Raw genomic sequence first — 6562 nt, 5'->3', positions numbered from 1 at the left:
GGGGTTTCTCCCAAACTTGAACTTCGAGACTCATTAACCTGTAATAACTGCGATTTTGCAAACGCAGGGCCAAGCCAGTCAAACACAAACAACGAAGGAGGCGAGTTTTGAAATCATGTTGATAATATAATACAAATAAGAGGAACACACAATTAATCTTCAATAAACCGTATCATTACACAAACATTCTTCAAGGAAAAACATCACATTATATAGTCAAAATCAAAGAAAATCAATACACTTCATTGTAACATCAAATCATCGCATAAATTATTATCACACATAATACATATTAATCACAAGAAAATGCAATGCTATGCATGAGCTTAGACTCTACTTCACAATGTGGTACCATTCTAACTCTGAAGTACTTGGTTAGGAGGCTTGATACTATGCCACCATCCCGGTGGTCGGACAATTCAAATTGGCCCTATCCTCATAGATCCCCTCAAATCAACCCGAGACACATATACATGACAATCGAGGTAAACGTGTGTTGCGTGGTAGCTTCCGACATTTGGAGTGCTACCTCCAAGTCACCTAGGAATTCCCCACCCGAATACCTCCAAGGTCTAACAATCTTGCCTTAAGGCTCGACAGCAGACTGCCACGATCAGGCTCATTCAGTTGTACTTCCCGAAATTTTAACATCACATTAATTATTTAAATCTTATTTAATTAATAAAATAGTTCATCAAAAAATTTAGGGTGTTACAATTCTCCCCTTGTTAAATTATTTCGTCCTCGAAATTTGGGGTGAGTGAACTAATATCTAACTTACCATCTTCAAGATTTAAACTTAGTCTATAAACATACTTAAGCCATTCAATCTCCAATTAAGCACAACATGTAAAAAATCAATTAACATAGCATGATAGAATAACATGACAAAGTAAATCAATTAAACACAACATTTATCATTCAATTATGAAATAAAATATCACATTTATCATTCCATTATGAAATAAAATACCATAGAGTTACTCGCTCTAATTTACATGTAAAACATAACATAACATATATATTATGCAAATAATAACGTAGTTCATTTAGTTTGGTTAAATGAAACACATTCGAAGTACGTTGTCAATTTCAACTAGTTCTTTCAAACCAAATATTACTAGTTTTACTCCTTAAAATAAAGTCTAAATCCTATCACCAAACATTCAACAAATTTAACTTAGGTCTGACAAAGAGAGCTATTTTTAAAATATTAAACACATCTAACAACTTAATAATATTATAATAGATTTACAATCAATTACTCTATAAAAATATGTGCTGTATATAATCAAGGAGAAAGAAAAAACTAATATAGAGATACTATTTCCTAATAACATATATTTAATAATTAAATTCATTCAATTGATATAAGCGATGAACATGTTTTTTAACTATTTAAAAATAAAATTAAAAGGTACTTCTAACAAAATAATTAGTTATCGTTTTCTCTTTTATTCACGATGAGTCATCGGGGTAGCTAGTCCCTCCTACTCATGTAGTCAACTACTTAAGGAACTATAACTGCAGTCATTTAATTTCTAATATGGATAATTAAAAGTATCATTAACTTGGTTCAGGAGTGCGAATGCGACACCACAACTCCTATTCCTTACTTCAAGTTAAAAACTCACTTAATTACACATTGACAATAATTTGTTGGTAATTTAAAACTAGTTACAACAACAAGGAAATGAGACTAGTATCAATATATAATCAATAATCCGATTGAAGAAATATAGAACTATATCAATTTTAGATGCTCTCGACTACTCTAACTCTATACACCGATTTCCAACAATTAGAACACTTGAAACACGAATAATTTAATATTTCCATAGTCATATACACATTCAAATAACTAATCCAAAAATTAGCACCAAGATTTTACGTTCATCGCATAACTCAAACAATGATTCAAAAAATGAAACATATTCTCATAGAGGTCTAACTGCTCCAAATTGATCACGATTAAATTTTCTTTTGAGTTAACCATTACTTAAAAGTTACAACAAATGGAAGCATATATAGATTTTCCAAGTAGAAGATAAGATAAATAATTATTTACTAGAAGATACAATACATTACCAAACCAAATTGAATCAGGTAGTGCAAAACCACTTTCAAGGTTACACATCATTCTAAAAATTAATTTCTAGACTTAAATTATTATTAAAAAATATCACTAAACATTTAGCACCCAAAAATAATTCATTGAGAATTCCAAATTTTTCTTTAAATTATTTTTCAATAATTCAAGTCTAAATAAAAACAAAAAAGATAAATCACGTTTCTAAATACAATACAAATAAAATAAATCACGGATATTTTTTAAAATTTATAAGATTTCTAAACATTCATTCATATTTTAATCATCAAAAACATATTTTTAAATAGTTCATCATTGTAAAAATTATTATTTTCAACTTATATTTTGAAATAAAATTTAAACAATATATATAGATAGATAGGAAATTTTACAATTAATTAACACTTCCAAAATAGTTCCAATTTATTTTCTTATTTTATCAAACTTACAAAAAAAATAATTATAACTATATACATTAAAGTAGTGCACGTAACACAAAACATAAGACATATGATAATTATAATGAATCACACTAATTCATAAATCTACAAAATAGTATCCTCTTCTCACACTAACTACTTAACATGCTTATAGATACATCCCTCAGTTACTATCAAGCCACAAAATTGGTCCAAAACATAACACACCATCAATTTTAAAGATTTTGGAGTTCTGTTCTAATCTTTGAGTCTCAAAATTAATAAAAAAAATTGATAAAAAAAATTTGTTTCTATACGCATACCAATCTACATGATGCACTCTACACACATCAATCTACATGATGCACTCTACACATGCCAATCTAATGCATACTATTTTGTTAGGTTAACTCATATAACAAAAAAAAAAAATTCTACTTGTAAAATACATCAATTATAGAGTCCAAAATTTAAATAACTTTTCAAAAAGAATTTCACTATTAAGAAGATTTTTAAAAACTTTGTTTTTTTTTCCTTCTTTTTACTTCTCTTTCTCAATTAGTAGACATTTTATCATTAGTACTATTGTAAATCACTGAAGAGTTATTAAACTCTAAAACTCTAACATCGAGTCAAACTCTATTGAGTTCATAATCTCATAATAAAATAAAAAAATCAATCATTTCAAATAAATATCCCAACAGTCTCACGATTCAATATTTACACCAGCCCCTAAACCAACATAACAACAACACTTTTCAATTTAAAAAAAAAACAAGACAGAGTAAAACATGCTATAAATTTTAAGCTGTTTTAAACATTAAATAAAATCAGTAGCATAGGATTATTGTTATTTTATAAATCAACAAAAATTCAACTCAATTTAATTTCTTTAAAATAATCAAGAGTAACTCAAACAAAAGTTATTTTCATCATGTAAAATAAGTAAACTTAACTCCTTTAAAATGTCATTTTTAAAAAATTCTAAGTTCTACCAACCTCTAATATTCAAGAATTACTATTGCTAATAATATGAATTTCATACTATCTAAATCATGACAAACATTCTAAATTGTTTTCAAAACCAATATCAAAACTCTACTCATTTAGATACAACCATCAACACTTTCAAGTGATTTAAAGTTAACATTCACTATTTAAAATCGATTTTTTTTCTTAACACAAGCAACCATAATATAAAAATAAGAATTTTTTTCAGTCAAAATTAAAACTTTAAACGTAAGAGACATATTTCTTATCTTACAAAAAGTTTAGAAAGAAACATCATTTTTTTCTCTAAATTGAGTTTCAACAAAATAATAATAATTTATATCTAGTAAAAGTCAATACTTGGAGTTTTAAACATATAATTCATACGGAAATCAATGTTTCAATCAATTAGTTACTAGATCAAACACTTTAAACATATACATATCAAAACTAAATATTTTAAATTGATTAAGGGTGAAAATGAAACTTTAAAAATACTAACTAGTGAGATTTGACATTTGATAACTAAGGTTACGTGAATGGGATTAATAACTCTAAACAGCTGGTCAATAAAAATTATTATTTCCAAATATTCATATAAAACAAGAGTGCAAAAATCATAGTTCTGTAGACAAGCAATACGCAACAAGTAACTAACATAATCCTGTCAACTATTAAAATTAACTAAAAATCTTAACAAGTAATTTCATGATTTAGTTACTCACTTAGGTAGGAATTTATAATCCATAACACAATTAAAGTAAGCAAATAATAAACAGTTAATTAGTAATCTTGAAAATATGTATAATAATACAAAAACATATAACCCTTAACACAATTACATAACGGGAAAATCATCATAGTGAAAATAATTTTACATAAGAAAACACAATTGACACGACTGACATTCGTAACACAAAATCGACATTCGACCCACTCGGCCTGATTGGACAGACCTGCTCTGATACCATTAATGTGACACCCTAAACCCCAAAATAACATTTAAAATAATATATACTAAATTATTTGAAGAAATCTTGCGGCGGATAAAAAAAATCTGTTATAGAGAATAAAAACTTTAATATATAATTTAGGATATCACGTTTCTCTAAATACACATGTAACAATTCAACTTTGTTCCTCAATTAAAATAGTTCAATATCAATGAACTTGATTTGACTAGAATTTATTGAGTTAATTCCCAAGACTTACTCGTACTAAGTTTTCATGTAAAAAATCATTTGTAATAACATAAGTAAAATACACATTACAACTTTTAATTCCCAGTATCACTTATCAAAGCGGGGTTTCTCCCAAACTTGAACTTCGAGACTCATTAATCTGTAATAACTGCGATTTCCCAAACGCAGGGCCAAGCCAGACAAACACAAACAACGAAGGAGGTGAGTTTTGAAATCATGTTGATAGTATAATAAAATAAGAGGAACACACAATTAATCATCAATAAACCGTATCATTACACAAACATTCTTCAAGGAAAAACATCACATTATATAGTCAAAATCAAAGAAAATCCATACACTTCACTGTAACATCAAATCATCGCATAAATTATTATCACACATAATACATAATAAACCGTATCATTACATATTATTCCCCATATTATTCCCCACATTTCGAGTATTTCATAAAGATGAAGTATTTTTATGTGATTATTTTGAAAAATGTTATACTAATAATTATATTTATTATTTTGAATATGAGGGTTCTAGTTTATCGATGTTAAGGATAAATAATATTATGTTAAAATGAGTATTTTAGAGAAAACTTTCTAAAAAGGTAAAATAAATTATTTATTTATTAAGATTTTTACTAATACTAGAAAATGAATTTTGGACCAGACGACTGTTAACACCCATATTTTCTACTTCTGCATATTAATTTGGACAATTATTGATTGGACTTTTCCTTTCTATACCTACGATTTACTCATTACACCCCTATTTCTGCATCAGAATTGACTACCTGTGTTGGGCCTTACAATTTTAGTCTTGTACCTGTACATCGGAAATCTGCACCCCCTCCTTCTGCAATTAAAAAACTAAAAAGCGAAAATCTGACAACCAAATCGCTCAAACCTTTTTTCTCTCAAATTCACTGCCACCAATTCCTTGCCGTTTTGAAACGATCTCAACGTCTATCCCACACAAAATGGACCAATGAATGTCTTGTTTGAGTTGGTCTCTTAATTTCGTTTATTAAACAATCTAAAAGGAGCTCAAATACGCTTATTTACATCCCATAGTTCGGGTTGTGATGGACCCACCATCACAAGTGAATTCATCATTGCTTTGTAATTGTACACTAGTTAGGAATTGAACTCGGGTCTCTACATTAATATGCAATTATGTACCACTAGACCACTAGTGTTTGTTTTATTTGATTTCTCTAGTTTTATTTATTTAAAATGCCAATGAATATTGAGCGATTACGTTTATTGATATTTTGGTGTTTTGCAAGATTTGTTTCCTGCAAGTATCTTTATAAATTTTTAATTTATAAGGATATGATGTTTACCATCTTCATTAAATTAATTTAAATACCTAATGTGTGTAACACCCCAAATTTTATAATAAATATATTCGTCATGAAATAGGGTTTTAGATAATTAATTTGGTGTTAAAATTGTTTTAGAATATATGTGTATAATGTGACACCCTAAACCCCAAAATAACATTTAAAATAATATATACTAAATTATTTGAAGAAAACTTGCGGCGGATAAAAAATATCTGTTATAGAGAATAAAAACTTTAATATCTAATTTAGGATATCACGTTTCTCTAAATACACATGTAACAATTCAACTTTGTTCCTCAATTAAAATAGTACAATATCAATGAACTTGATTTGACTTGAATTTCTTGATTTAATTCCCAAGACTTACTCGTACTAAGTTTCCATATAAAAAGTCATTTGTAATAACATAAGTAAAATACACATTACAACTCTTAATTCCCGGTATCACCTATCAGAGCGGGGTTTCTCCCAAACTTGAACTTCGAGACTCATTAACCTGTAATAACTGCGATTTCGCAAA

General features: G+C 27.8%; 1 pseudogene; it reads right to left on the bottom strand.

Annotated features, from left to right (window-relative positions):
- Window positions 1–5736: 5736 nt before the first annotated feature.
- Window positions 5737–5814, bottom strand: LOC113784577 (small nucleolar RNA snoR114; annotated as a pseudogene).
- Window positions 5815–6562: the final 748 nt, after the last annotated feature.

Source organism: Cicer arietinum, chromosome 3 (assembly GCF_000331145.2).
Source record: "Cicer arietinum cultivar CDC Frontier isolate Library 1 chromosome 3, Cicar.CDCFrontier_v2.0, whole genome shotgun sequence".
NCBI lineage: Eukaryota > Viridiplantae > Streptophyta > Magnoliopsida > Fabales > Fabaceae > Cicer > Cicer arietinum.
This window is presented reverse-complemented; position numbering and strand designations above follow the sequence as displayed.